Genomic DNA, 16,002 nt, shown 5'->3' on the forward strand with positions numbered 1-16,002 from the left:
GGGTTCAAAGGTGGGGATAGTGAAACAGAACTTGAAGAACTACAGTGTATACTCGGCTCTGTTCTAAGTTACAGAGCTGAGTAAAAAGCAAATGCATTGGATAACGTACTGTCACTCTTCAATATATTGCATTATCAGTTTGTTTGTGAAATATTTATTTTAGTTCTCTTTTCTTCTGAAATTGATTGTAGTGACATACCATAAATGGGATTAGGACTAATACGTAGTATTTGTTTGCCAAACACTAGAGAGACTATGGTGCCAAGATGTTTGTCAAGAGCCAGGAATATATCTGTGTTAATGATTGTGAGCTGTAGGGCATACAATGCCAAAAATTTATTAGAAGAAAAAAGATCACTTGATGAAACCCTGAAAAAAAAGGTTCCCAGACTTAAACCCTGAAAAAAAAGGTTCCCAGACTTAAACACTTAAGGAATAGTGCCTGAAAACTACGATGAATCTTTATTTGCAGTAATTAGCAATAATTGAATATGTACGTGCCTCTTCTCTAGACACTATTCTAAATCTTCACTAATAAATTACCATGCCTCCTACAGTCCCCTGCATTTTGTAGTTTTTAAAGTCAATTTACCTATTTCTACAGTGAGATACACCATAAATATTTTCCTGGTGTCCCATACATCCTAGCAGTAGCCTTACTTTTTGAAAAAGGAAGTAAAGAAAGTGAAGTGAATCAGAGAACAGTAGAGTTAACAACTGTATTTGAGCCTCTGTACTAGATATTTTATACTAATCACTCTTTCAAGTCTCAAACTGGTCTATAAAATAGACATTAGTCAATGCTTACTAAGAGAAACTGAGAAAAGTTAAACAATTTGCTCAAAGTCATCCAACTAATAACAGAATGAAGATTAAAATCCAGATCTGTGTCATTGTGTGATCTTCTGTTAAAATACATGATTTTCTAATAATCTTAAAGCATGAGCAATTTTTAGAGCCAAAACAAATAACTAGGTTCTATCAATTAGGTTTATGATAACATAATTCTTGGAAAAAAGTACATTAAGTACATTTCAACAATAATCTCTATACCTTTATAATCTGTTCTTGTGATTTTTCAGGTGTCCTTTTAAACTTTCTTGGTATTCTTATCTTTAGGAAAAAGAGCATTTAACCATAGCAAACTTTAGAGTACTCATATCTAATTCCAAAAGAAGGGAATATAACAATGACTTTAAATTTGAATTTGCTAACATCAGTGAGAAAAAAAAAAGGCCCACTGAACACCAATTTAAAGAGTAGGGTTAATGTTGTTATAGAAGAACTCATTAAAGCAAATGCTGATCCTTAATCCTAATTGTTCAATTGAATAGGACAACTGGAAAAGAGCCATCCTACTCAGTATTCTGGTAAAAATGAATATAGGCAGCAGAGAAATAAAAAAAGTAGTTGATTGATTTTTCTGTGATCATAGGTTATTTCTTTCAGGGCAGATAATCCCCTTCTGGCCAATCATAATATAATATAAGGAGATTGTATAATAATAGCTAACATTTAGATAATGCTAATCGTCAGACACTGCTCTAAATGTTTCATATATATTAACTTTTTTAATCCTTCAAGCATCCTAATGAGGAAGATACTATTATTAGTATTTTCATCACCATTTTATAGAAGAGACAATTGAGACAAAGAGGTTGAATCATTTTTCTAAAGTCATACAGACTTTTGGGGCAGAGTGGAAATTTTAGCCCAACCAATCCGTCTTCTGTGTCTATGCTTTAATCACTGTGTAATACAACCTCCTAGTACAGGCCAGTGGTAAAGAGCAGACTCTAGGGCCAGATTGCCTGAATTCAAATCCCAGCTCCACTGCATACTAAGTATGTGACTTTGAGCCTAGTTTCTCCCCGCTTCAGTTTCCTCATTTGTGTACTAAAATGATGTCTTGTACAGATCTTTGTCAGGATTATGTGAGGTAGCCCACAAGGAGCACTCAGCCTAGTGCTCAATAACTGGAGGTATTCAATCACTGTCAGCCATGATTATGATAATGAAGTCACTCTTCCTTTCCCTCTGTATTGGACAAATAGCGTGAGAAAGATTCAATGAGGCCTAGCCTAATACTTTTGTAATACCAGATGGAAAAAGGGATCAACCAATATACGGGTATTTTAATATTTAAACATTATGTATCCTTAAACTTTGGCGTAAGACTTTTTAAAGTGCTTAAAAGACTGTATTATTACATCATGGAAATCAGAATAAATTATGATATTTATCTAATTTAAGATGCTATTGATTAGAAGATGTCCCACTATCTTTTATGATACAGTGTTAGCAAATATTCCGAATTATATGGCGATAAATGCTACTTGACTTCTAATTTTTATTGAAAACATTATTTTATGTTTATTTAGACAGATTTTTAACATATATCACAGGAATAAAATGTTAGTAAAATAGTCCTGTTCAAAAATCACAAGAAGTTTTTAAACAAGTTGATGTTTCAATACTTTAACAATATCTTGGGCAACGCATGAGTTTGGTTGTTCTAGCCTCTCTCTTCTTTACAATTTGTTTTATCTATTTCAACTGACTTGGTAATCTGTCCTGCTCAGTTGCACTGTTTAATGTATAGTAATACATGTAGTTCTAACAATACATATAACTCAATAAGGTGGGTAAAATATAAATAGCTGTGCCAAGTTTTCATATGTGCAGGCATTAACTAATTGACAACAACTGACATTCAGTCGACAGCACTTGTTAGGTGCATCCTAATTTTAGATATGTTAGTATTTGAAAAAAAAATGAATCCTCATTTGGATGAAATGTGGTAATGTACTACACTGCTCATCCAATCACATAAACATATCTGTCACACTCTCACTGCCACCAGCTGTACTATCCATAGCTTTCTCATCCTCCCTTTCCTTGCTTACCCAACAAGAACATTTTTAACTTCCTCCAAACTTCATAGTTTGAGATAGCAAGCCCCCCCCCAGCACAAGGCTACCAAGAGAAACAATGTCTAAAAACTAGTCTGCAAAACCAACCTACAATTCTTTTTATCAATTTAGTTAATTATCCTACATTTTGAAGGACTGTAATGTACTACCAGATTGTACCCAGCTCTGCCTACATCTGTGAAGCACGTTAGACTTACAGCAGAGGTACAAGAATATTTTGCAAATTTCAAGAGTGTGATTTCATCATCAGTCCTTTGTTTTTTCCTATCAAAGCTGCTGAAAAGACTTAAGCAAAGTTTAGGTTTAGAATTCAGCTGGACCTTTGCCTCTCTAGTGTAAGAGGAATTAACTAAACTTTTTTGGAGAGTGACCATTAAGATCTTGACATTTACCCTTTTAAAATCTGTACCTTTATATTTTTTGTTCCAATTTTTAAAGTTCTACGTTAATACTGTTTGTTCTTTGAATAAGGCACAAAGAGCGAGCCAAATATCAATATTTTTTAAAGGAGTTAAACAACTTACAGATAATAGAGGCTAGAGATTACAGAACAAAAAGATCATTCTGATTAAGACAAATCTCAGATTGAAATCTTTAATCATCTTTCTTAATAAACTAAGTCATTCTCTGTTTTTAAAAAATTAAAGGGGAATATTCTCCTTTGGTCTATAATTTGGTCTATAATTTCATTTTTAGTACTTTTTTTTAATGATGCTTTATTTTTATCTCTGGTACAATCTCTTCTGTATATTTTACACATCAGAGATTCACCGGTAAGTGCTCAGTAAATGTCCATTATTATTATTTTCAATTCTTTTCTCACATACAAATTCTTGCCCGTTAACTCAGAATAACCTAAGTCTTATTAAAAACATTTTAAAGAAAGTGTTAGGTAGTTAGATAAGTGGGGGCACTGGGCAGATAGGTAGAGGAGAGGGAAGATAGTCCAAAAGATGACATTATGCCCACCTCCAGCATAAAGGGACTTTACTTCTTCTAAATGAGTGCCAGCAAGAAACCAGTTAGGACTCGACAGTCACAACTGCGCTGTAGCAGAAAGGACTGAACCTGACACTACCCAATGTTCATTGCATTGTAATTAACATTGAGGTTTAGGCCCCAGCCCCAGCCATGGGTTTTTCTGTACATTATTTTGAGAAGGACATGTGCAAAAGGCCATACATGACTAAGCATTCCAGGGAAAAGAGCAGTCAGTCAGTCAATCAAGAGACCACCTTTAAATGAGGATATAAGAAAAAGGGGAGACAAAAACTGCCACTTTTTCTCCCTTAGATTAGCTCGCCTCCCATTCTTGGAGGTGTACTTTTCCTTTTTAAAATAAATCTTTTAAACTCTTTTTACTATACAATGCCTTCCATCTCCCGTCTGTAAATCTTATCTTTCAGGTAAGACAAGAACAGGGGTCTTTACCTTCTGGGGTAACAAAAGGAGTATTTATCCTGTTTCTTTATGCTTCCCCTGAATAGGGTCTAGTAGTGTTGATTTATAGTGGTTAATATAAAAGATCTAGGTGATCTAAACACAAATTTAGCTTTGTTTGAAATTTCTGTACTTCCATTGAACATATTATTGTCCATCTAAATGATTAATTACTATAAATGTAAGAAACTTATCTCATATTGCTATTACATATACATTTATGACAAAGTAGAAGAAACATAAATTAATCTTTGATAGATAATATATTGTATTTTTAACAAGTACAAATAGAAATATTATTTCTTTTTCCACTCTCTGACATTTTATAAGAAGTTGGGGGAACAGTGCCTAAACTAGTTTAAATGGGTTAGATGAGATAGTTAAAAAGAACTCATTAGAAAGTTTTCCTATTAAATTGAGTTTGCAGTTGATAGCAGAGTATCAAAAAGCTCAATTTAATTAAATGCTTATCTTGTTAAATATTACTGTCCTAGAAACTAGTGATTAAACAATTCTTCTAGGCAATAGTTCAATATAAAAATTAGTATAACTGCCTATACCTCATATTTTATCCTACTAAAAAGTACAGCATTAAGTTTTCACATTGTACTCTGTAACCACAAACCATTAACTGTCTCAGCATGCTACTAAATGGTGTATTCTAATTGAATGTGGCTCTGATTAGCTCTTAAATGAGCTTATCTTAAATAAACTGAATGGTATCCAAGAGTGTTTGTTTGGTAAACATAATATTTGAGGGATCTTATTAAATATAAGAAAACATACATGGCAGTTACTAAATGAAGAAACAGAACTGAATTTTAAACAAGTATAGTAGACATGTCTATCATTTCCTTTATTAGATACTAATTTTCTAGAATCTACCGTGACCACAGACGCTTGAAAGGCAGACTTCTGTGACCTTCTCACGCTCCTCCTCACGTCCAACCATGGATAATCATCTAGCCCAAAGCTACAGACAATCAAGAGAATTACTGATAAGAAGAGATGCTGAGCAGTCACAGTTTAGAGTTGTGCTGGTGGTTGCAGTGGGCATTATATGAGTAAGAATGTAGTAATAGATAAAGAGAAACGGAGTAACTCAGCAACAGGCAGAAAGGTAGGGGCAGATTTTAGAGTCCATAGGGCTTTTGAAAATAACAGAGTGGTATCAGTTTCTGACATCCCAAATCCAGATTCCATAAAGCCTAGCATTAATCATTTTAATTCTTTGAAATCCTGAGACATCTGCAGCTTTATAACAAACAACTTTTTAGTTGACCTAGTTTAAGTTGGTTTCTGTACCTTGAAACCAAAATAATTTGACAGCATAAATGAAATAAAATACAGCAGAACATCTTAATATACTTTCTTTCTTATGAAAAATGGAAGAGGAATATCTGCCAGAAAAGTACAAGTTTCAACTGTGTCCCTGTGAATACAAAATTCAATTGTGAGTTTACATGTTTTCTTTCATATGACCAGTTGAAGCTTCACATAAAAGCAGAAGAATGAGTCAGAGACTGGCAGAAGGGGAAGTCCAGGAGATTTTAAGCACGAGAAGGATTCAAAACACTGATACTGGTTCTGACATACAGAAGAAAATAATCCCCCTAGGAGTTAAGGTCAATCCCAGCTGACAGGAAATGAGGACTGCAACCATAAGGAATTAGATTCCCCCAACAGCCTGAATGAGCTTGGAAGTGGATACTCCTCAGAGTCTTCTCATAAGAATTCAGCCAGCCAACACATTGATTTTGTTCCTTGTGAAATCCAGAGCAGAGAAACCAGCTGAGCCAAATCAGATTTATGACCTATAGATCTATGAGCTAATAAATTTGTGTGTTTTAAGCCACTAAATCTATAGTAATTTATTTTAGTAGTAACAGAAAGCTAATAACACTAACTCAGACCATCTTTCCCCAGTTGAGCATTCAGATGACTACAACCACATAAGAATCACAGCTGACTCTAGCCCAATTACTGATCCACAGAAGCTTTTGATGTTTTAAGTCACCAAATTTTCAGATGGTCTGTTAAGCAGCAAATAACCGATACAGAATTAAGTACTGAGAATTGGAGTCTGCTGTATTAAAAATCTAAAGCGAAGGGCCCTGGCTTGGAGACTAAGTGAAGGGTGGAGCCTTGAAAAGTAGAGAGCAAATTGTTAGTGAAGGCTGCAAATAAGGTGATGAATCTGTGATAGGAAGCTAGAAGTAGAAACCATGTGCCTAGATAATATACTTCAGTAAGAGTGTCAATAGTGAGAGGAGCATAGTCAGATGCTTGGGAAACAGACACATTTAAGGGGTTCAGAGAGAAAGAGGCTACCAGTAAAGGAGACTGACAAGTACTGTTTGAGGAAGTAGGCAGAGGAGCAGGGAAGAGTGATTCAAGCAAATCAGTAAAGAAGAAAGGGCCAGAAAGTTGTTTGTGTGTGTGTATCAAAGAATTTCTGTAAGTATATACAGTGAAATGATAATGGTGATCATCCTTGAATAGTAGGATTACTGTTGATTTTTTTCTCCTTTCTATTAGTATTCTCTAATTTTCCTATTACAAATATATGTAAGCCAATGTTTTTTTTTCCACTCTAACATTAATAAAGACATCTTCCTGTACAAAGAGTGTTCAGAAACACTAAAATGCAACAGAGAAACAAATAAAAAGAAAAAAGAAATTCACTTGATCTGGCATTCAATAGATTGTTCACAATTAAAAAAAAACCATTTCATTTGAATTTGGAAGATGAATGGAGGTTGAGGAATGAATGGGAGTATCCACTTCACAGAGCTGTCCTATGTACTAAACAAGAAAAAGTGGGTAAAGAGCTTGACCTTATTATTACTATTATTTTACTATCATCATTTCTTGTTTTCCTTGATGTATTATAAAAGCATCCCTTCTCCCACAAAAAAGGAAAACTTAGAACAGTATTTTATTGAATAAAAAAATGAGAGAAAGGTATTTATTTACTTGAGCAGTGCCTTATCCAAACACCTCACTCAAAAATTATTGCTAGGTCCCAGATATCTTTATACAATTAAGCCTCAGTAATTTGAATTCCCACTTCATACAAACACTGGTTAACACAAGGTATTTGCTTGTTCCCTTAGTACCTTGAATTAACATTTTGAACACTTTTAATTTTTTGGGTTCTGTAAAAGGAACTTTTTAAGGTATTTTTGGCAGGTGCTTTGGCTAGCTTCACTGAATCTATTCATTAGTACAAGGGGGCATTTTCCACTGGTTGCAGACCAAACCTAAGGTAAAGATTACTGTGTAAACATTCCTGTTTACTTGTCATGGTAAATCATTTGATTTATGGATGAACAAGTTCACTATACACAATAGTTTTGTTTTATAATTTAAAATATAATATATAGGGGCCAAGACAGATGGTTGGTAACAAGAACAATATAACACTGTGAGGTTTTAAATAAAGTGACTGATAATATAATTTGTATAGTTATATTGCAATCATCATCATCATCACAATTATCACTTTACCTTTATGTGGAGCAGAAGTTTCTCCTAGAAAATGGAAATGAATGTACTTCATATCTAGTAACTATTTTGGTTATGCCTTGTAATAGCCAGAGTTCTCCAAGATAGAAGCAATAGGATGTGTACATATAAGAGATTTTTAAGAAATTGGCTTACCTGATTTTAGAGGTTGACAAGTTCACAACCTACAGGATGGACGGAGAGCCAGGAGACCCCGGGAAGAGGCAATGCTGCAGTTCAAGTCGAAGGTCTTCTGCTGCAGAATGCCCTCCTACTCAGGGGAGGTCTATTTTATTCTATTCAGGACTTCAACTGATTGGATGAGGCCCATCCACATTATGAAGGGTAAACTGCTTTACTCAAAGTTCAACAATTTAAATAATAATCTCATCTAAAAAACCCTCACAGAAACATCTAAAATAATGTTTGATCACATATTTGGGCACCACAGACCAGACAAATTGACACATGAAATTAATCATTAACCAGCATTATTATGGTGTTATAACTCTGTCAATAAGAATTTGCTTTATGTCATAGATTCATTTTGATTGATTTCAAAAATTTGTTAGCACTGGAAAATTTCTCTGTTGGTATAAAATAAACTGTGAGGGTTACTTGTTTACTAGTCACATGAAAAAAAATCTCCTCAGAGATAAGTATCAACTATTGCCACAATTGTACTTGACAGAAACCAGTCCACAACTGAGTTATAAAACAACAATCATTTTATTCTTGTTCACACATCTGAGTGCTGGTTGGTGGTAGGCTGATTCAAACTCAGTTTGGCTCAAGGTTATAGGTTAGGTCCAAGTCTACTCTATATATCTTTCTTGGATCAGTGGGACTACTGGGCCACCTGGGACATATTCTTCACATGATAATAACAGAAGCTCAGGAGGGTGAACTCAATTGCTGCATTATTTTTTTAGGCCTTCACTTGTGTCTGCTAACAGTTCACAGGCTTTGCTAGTCAAAGTTGAAGCCCAAAATTAAGGGCTGATGAAGTGCCTCCTGCTCACCTTGAAACATGGCAAGGGTGTGGATATACATTACTACTATAAGGAAGTAAAAACTGGGACCACTAAGTCAATCTAGCATAAGATGTTTTTGTACCATTCCAAAGTGAAAGCAATTTTACTTTGCATACGAGACTTATTTCTGTAATTTAATTTATTTATTAAATACTTACTTGGATATTATTATGCATGAGGCACAGATTTTTAAAAAAAAATAGGATATATCTCCTGCTTTATAGAAAATTAGTTTGGTGAAAGATTACAACAAAATAAAAAGCAATTATAGTATAATGTAGTAAGTTCAGTGACAGAGAGAGGACAATACACAAATATGAGGAAAGGCATCTATTTCAGCCTAGTGAAAAGGAAAGAATATTGGGAAGATTTCCTGGAAGAGATGTCTTAAAAAGCCTCGTGGGAAAAAAAAGGGAATTAATCTCTATCAGTTATCTTTTGATACATTAAAACTGCCAAAAAAAAACCTCTCAGAGGAATTTTACTCACATGACTTTGGGTTTGCTGGGTGATTCTGCTTCACATGTTCTTCATTCTCCTCGAGGAGCCAGTAGCTAGGCAGGGTATATTCTCCTCATGGTGATGGCAAAGAGCTGGAGGGACAGCCTGAGGGCATAAACACATAGTGTTCCCTCTTCTAAAATCTCCTGAGTTAGAGCAAGTCACATAATCTAGCTGAACATCAAGGGATAGGGAAGGAAGTGCACTCCTTTTTCTGTGTGTGGGTAGAAATCGAGGCTGCAGGGCAAATGATTACAGGGAGGGGGTAAGAACTGAAGCAAATAATTCAATCTACCACACATGTTAAAAAAAAAACACCAAAAACCTAATTTCTTAAAAATACTGATCTATCTATACTTGTCTGTCTATCTATCTATCATATAACATATGAAAAAATATATGTAAGATACATAAATACATTAAAATATATATTTAGTCCATATCGTGATAGGCACTGTGGTATATGTTTGAACATTAATAAATATGTATTATTACTCTACACCACACTAATTTCTACAGCATTGGGAATGCTCACTGATTCCATGGTCCATAATGATAACAATGATGATATTTATTTAGTATTTAGTTATAATTTTTATGCCATTTTTCTATACTTTCACAGAACTAATTTATAAGACAAATATATAGATACATCAATTAAAATCTTAAATTCTCAGGACCAAATTTGGTAGTTTTTTTTTTTTAATTTTGTTAAACATAACATAGAACTCAATTTTGTAGACTGGTTTTATTAAATTGAAATACAATGACAATTAACAGCTAACATTCACTGAGCTCTTACCCGCAGTTTATATACATTAATTCATTAAATCCTTACAGAAATTCTTGAGCTTTATATCACAATCTTACAGATGAGGTTCAGAGAAGTGAAGTAATTCCTTATGATCACAAAGCTAATAATAATTTTTCTTTACCCACATATGCCTATCTGTAGCTTCATATCTTAAACATTAATCTATTTTTCTTCAATTATCAAATATTTCAGGCAACCATAATCCAGATTTTCCTACCAAATTATTTTACTCATTTATTTATTAGATGTTAATTGAGCAGTTACAATGTGGAAGAAATTACTATAGGAATTGGGGATGAAGACATTAAAAGGATGATATGGCCCATTACACTCATGAATCTTTTAGTCTGAAAAGTTTAATAAACATGCACTGACTGATTGAATGGCTAAGTAATTGCAGTGGGCCTGCCCATATGTCCCCTTCAAATTTTGGTTTCTCTTCTATTTGTTTGCAAACCACAAAATGGAGATTTTTAGAGTTGTTCATAAACTAAAGATATGTATCTGAATAAAGAACTAAAGAAATCACCTATAAATAAACTAAATCAACCAGTTAGAATTCTTTTGGTTGTGACAGGAAATGCAACAAAACTGGATGACACAAAAATGGAGGGATACTGGCTAACATTAAAAAAAAAAAAAAAGGTAATGGTAGATCTATCATCCGGTCAGAAACAAAACTGTACCAGGATCAATTTTCGGGATCTACTCGCTTCGGAGGCCCTGATCACAGGCCATGCCCCTCTAATTGCTATCTCCAGGCCACTCATAATCACATCATTGAGTTCAGTGTTGAAGAGAGGACCTGCCCTGGCATTCACAGCAAATGTCCTGAAGTGTACTTTAACAGGACCAGTACCTCTGCTCACCCCTGAAATAAACTCAGTGGCTAGATCATGATTGCTTCAAGCCAAAGAGTTTGCCCTGAAGTAGAGAGGGGTAAGGCAATTCAAACCTCATAGCTGAGATATGGCAGAGTGGGAAGCAAGTTTCCCCATGTGAGAGTTAAGAGACTTCTTGTAAATATTTCTTGAGGGGTGGCTAAGCTTTATTTCACATATAATAGGTTTCCAGTTCGTTTCATTTGAGGTATTACTGAATAATTCGACTGACCACAATCATTCATTTAGCAAATGTTGACTAAATGCCAGACTTCTATTAGTTAGGTACACTGTAAAAATTATCCAGAAGAGGGTAAGACATTGTTTTTGATTTTAAAAAATAGATATTTTCTCTCACTTAATAAACTAATAAACATCTAGCTAAAACTATCTAAAGTATCTATCTAAAAATAAGTCAAATTTTTTAAAACTTGATAAGATAGAAGCAGAAGAAACCTTTAAGCTAGACTTTCCTCTTTTCTGGAAGTGGAGAACAATTACTTTACCACACCTTTTGATTATAAAAAGGTAAAGCAAAGATCCTACTCTGGAATGAACAGTTTAAAAAGAGGAGCCACATTAACATTTATTGTTTCCTTTATGAAAAGAGATCTTTGCTAAATTTGGATAAAGACAATGCTCTGAAAACTATTTCATGAAGATGTGATATCTTTGTGTCTGCCTATCCTTATTCGAACAGTTACTCATAAGGGATAGATCAAGTCAAGACACTACATAAAGGCAAGAAGGAAACAATGATCTCAAGCACATGAAGAGACTCTGTAGGGGCAGGACCAAGAGTCCTGCAGTCCAACCTGGATAGTTCAGCTGTAACTTCCTCACTTGGTATTATTCTACACTGGGAAATTTACCAATGTAGAATGATCATTGTTAGAGAATGTTTTAGTTTGAGAATGAGGCAGTAGGTTCATGAGTGTTCATATTATTATTATTAGGCTCTATAACATTGATGTTACATATATTTTTATATCCATCTAATACTATATTTCAAGATAAAGTTATAGTTGCTTTTAAAGAAAGAGATCAACTAAAACTTCATCTTGAAATATGGTATTAAGGTCTGTATTAACTTGGAAAAAATGTTAACAAATAATTTATTTAATTAATTTAATTAATTTACTTAATTTATTTAATCCTTTCACTTTAAGCCATTCCAATCAAATAGAGAATTAAGCAATAGATAATTACCTTTCTTATCAAGCAGAGAGAAGAAAGCAAAAAAAATCTCTAGCATTTGAAGGAAAATTAACAAAGTTTCTTTCTTTTGGCCAATAACATGTCACAACAGGCCACAAAAGGAAAAAGATTATTAAGAAATAAATTATTTTTCTAAATCTACTTTATTCAGTAGTCAATTTTTAAAAAAATAAAATAATTATACTTTCTAAATATTATTATAATTAAAACTATTACTACTCTTTTAAAATATTATTATTCATTTTTACATGCCCACATTTTGAATTTGTTTTGGTAAATTAAATTTATATGCATATGTATACATTTAATCAATTTAATTAATTGATATTTATAAAATTAATTTCCAGAATCCAAAATTTTGATCATTTAGAAGTTGATTATCTAATTTGTACGCTCATCAACATTTTTTTTTCTTTCTCTTCTATCAGATGATTACTGATAATTTTGCTAAACAAAGGTTAAGTTAGACAGGCACAGTAGCATTGAACCTAACTTGCTCTTTTCCCAAGATGGTACACTGAGATTTAGAAGGACTCAAAAATGGTATTGGCAAAACTGGACCACTACATACAAAAGAATCAAACTGGACTACCTTCTCACACCATATACAAAAATAAGTTCAAAACAGATTAAAGACTTAAATGTAAGACCAGAAACCGTAAAGTTCCTAGAAGAAAACATAGGCAGTACACCCTTTGACATGTCTTAACAATATTTTTTTGAATATGTCTCCTCAGGTAAGGGCAACAAAAGCAAAAATGAACAATGGACTATATCAAAGAAAAAAGTTTTTGCACAGTGAAGGAAACTATCAACAGAATGAAAAGGCAACTTATTGAATGGGAGAAGAGATTTGCAAACAATATATATGACAAGGGGTTAGTATCCAAAATACACAAAAACTTAAAAATCCAGTATTTAAAAAAAACCTATTAAAAATGGGCAAAGGACCTGAGAAGACACAGAGATAGACAAGAGACGTGTCAAAAGATTCTCAACATCACTAATCATCACGGAAATGAAAAGTAAAACCACAATGAGATACTACCTCACACCAGCCAGAAAGGCTATTATCAAAAGGACAACATATAACAAGTGTTGGTCAGAACGTGGAGAAAAGGAAACCCTTATGCACTATTGGTGGGAATGCAAACTGGTGCAGTCACTCTGGAAAACAGTATGGAGTTTCCTCATCAAATTAAAAACAGAACTACTATACAATCCAGCAATTCCTCCTCTGGGTATTAACCCAAAGAAAACAACACTAATTCAAAAAGATATGTGTATCCCTATGTTCATTGCAGCATTATTCACAATAGCCAAAATATGGAAGCAACCTAGTGCCCATCAATAGATGAATGGATAAAGAAGAGGTGATATACACACACACACACACACACACAAGAATATTACTTAGCCATAAAAACGAATGAAATCTAGTTATTTGCAACAATATGGATGGACTGAGGGTATTATGCTAAGTGAAATACGTCAGATAGAGAAAGACAAACATCATTCAATTTTATGTGTATATGAAATCTAAAAAACAAAACAAATGACCAAACATTACAAAACAGAAACAGAGTCACAGACACAAATAGGGGGTTGCCAGAGGGGAAGGGGATGGAGTGAAATACGTGAAGAAAATTAAGAGGCACAAAATTTTAGTTACAAAATAAATGAGTCACAGGAGTAAAAGGCAACGTTGTGGGGAATACAGTCAACAGTAACGTAGTAGCTTTATATAGTGACAGATAGTAACTAGACCCATTGTGGTGATCACTGTAGTGTACAGAAATATTGAATCACTATATTGTACACCAGGGAATAACATAATATTGGAGGTCAATTATACTTTGACAAACTCATAGAAAAAGAGATCAGATTTTTCGTTAACTATGGAGGGTGGGAGGAGGGGGAATTAAATGAAGGTAGTTAAAAGGTACAAACTTCCAGTTATAAAAATAAGTACTAGGGATGTAATGTACAACACAATTAATTAGTAATTATTAATATAATGTATAACACTGATGCATATTATATGTGAAATCTGTTCAAGAGATTAAATTCTTGAGAGTTTTCATCACAAGAAAAAAATGTCTTCTCCCCTTTTTATTTTATTTTATATCTGAGATGATGGATGTTCAACTTATTGTGGTAATCATTTCATGATGTATGTAAGTCATATCATTATGCTGTACATCTTAAACTTATAAACTTGTACAATGCCTTATGTCAATTATATCTCAATTAAACTGGAATAAAAATAATAAATTTATATAACTTAAAAAAAGACACATCCTTCATATCAATGTTGAGTGACCAATAATCAGAAAAAAAGACAAAATACTTGTGCAAGAAGGAAAAAAAAAGGGTATTGATATAGAGAAACTTATGTCTCAGCCAAAATCATAATAGATTTTAGAAACAGCAGGTAAAGGGTTTTAGGTTGAAAATTCTTGTTAAAAAAGAATACTATAAGAGATCTTTTTAAACACTTCTTAAACAAATTATTAGTAACAAGGGGTCAGTGGAAGGACAGAAATACCACTATGCAAAAGATAGCTTATCAGAAGGGTAGAGCACACAATGGAATGAAGCAGAATAAAATATACAGAGTCTTTATTTTGTGCTTAAATTTCCATCTTCCTATCATCACATCAACCTAAAAAACACATATATGACATTTCTCCCTACTTTGAGTCCTCATTCTTCAGTTTATGAGGACTTAAGGCCAGCAACATTTGCCTTGCCTAGGACAAGCTTGCCATCTAGTGACAATGACTGGTAACTACATAATATGGGACTGCATCCACTGCATACAAACATGCATGCATCCACTGTCTCAAAATGTAAACTTTTCTTCTTTTCTTTTTTCCCAGCAAATATTTATAGAGTTCCTATTATAAGCTGGGAAGTAGATATATAATAGTTTGAAAAATTAATATGGTCCCTGAAGGCTAGGAAGACAGACATTATTCAAATAATCACCAATTAAATGTAAAAAAAACCAACAAATATAGCAACTTCTATAGCACTGACTCATGCCAGATTAATTCATTTAATACTTATAAGAAGTCTATAATAAAGGTATTATCTTCATTTACAGATCAGAAAACTGAGGCAGAGAGGTTAAGTAACTTCCCCTAAGTCACACAGCAGAGCAGGTAATTTCACTCTCAAATCTGTGCTTTTAATTGCCTCTGAATGAGCTGAAACTGTGATAAATGCAAGCAAGAAAAACTTACAATTGGACAATATTCATTCATTCAAAAAATATTTACTGGCCTCCTACAGTGTACTAGGTATTATTTTTGGCCTACAGATATAAAAGCAAACAATACAAAGACAAGACCAACACTCTAACCTCATGGAGCTTATATCATAAACACATATGCACACACAAACACACATATAAGCATAATATATAATTTCTAGGTTGTTATATATCAAGAAATTAATAAGGCAGGATAAGCAGTTAGTGATGGGTAGGTGGGGAGGCCATGCGATTTCCAGAGCAGTCGTGAAGTCCTCTCTGAGGAAAGGACATCTGAAAAGAGACTGAACACATGTGAGGGATGTGAGCATCAGCAAGAAGAGCGCTAGAGAAAGTGAGAGCAAACACAAAGGCCATTAGGAAGAATTCTGTTTTTCCTTTGGTGCCTCCACCCACC

The 16,002-nt window shown here is 33.6% G+C and overlaps 1 protein-coding gene and 1 long non-coding RNA gene across 2 annotated transcripts in view; one reads left to right on the forward strand and one right to left on the reverse strand.

Moving 5' to 3' along the window:
- The window catches only part of COL11A1 (collagen type XI alpha 1 chain), a 491,277-nt gene that overhangs the window by 467,484 nt on the left and 7,791 nt on the right, over positions 1-16,002 (reverse strand). Inside the window, exon 3 of the mRNA XM_032487215.1 lies at positions 9,404-9,520. The gene's annotated coding sequence lies outside the window, so the exon portion shown is untranslated. The remainder of the gene's footprint in view (positions 1-9,403; positions 9,521-16,002) is intronic.
- LOC116665914 lies at positions 1,816-14,916 on the forward strand. Its single transcript, XR_004322702.1, has 3 exons — positions 1,816-1,879; positions 11,296-11,306; positions 14,905-14,916. It is a non-coding gene; the product is annotated as an uncharacterized LOC116665914 (long non-coding RNA).

The sequence above is a fragment of the Camelus ferus genome, chromosome 9 (genome assembly GCF_009834535.1).
Source record: "Camelus ferus isolate YT-003-E chromosome 9, BCGSAC_Cfer_1.0, whole genome shotgun sequence".
NCBI lineage: Eukaryota > Metazoa > Chordata > Mammalia > Artiodactyla > Camelidae > Camelus > Camelus ferus.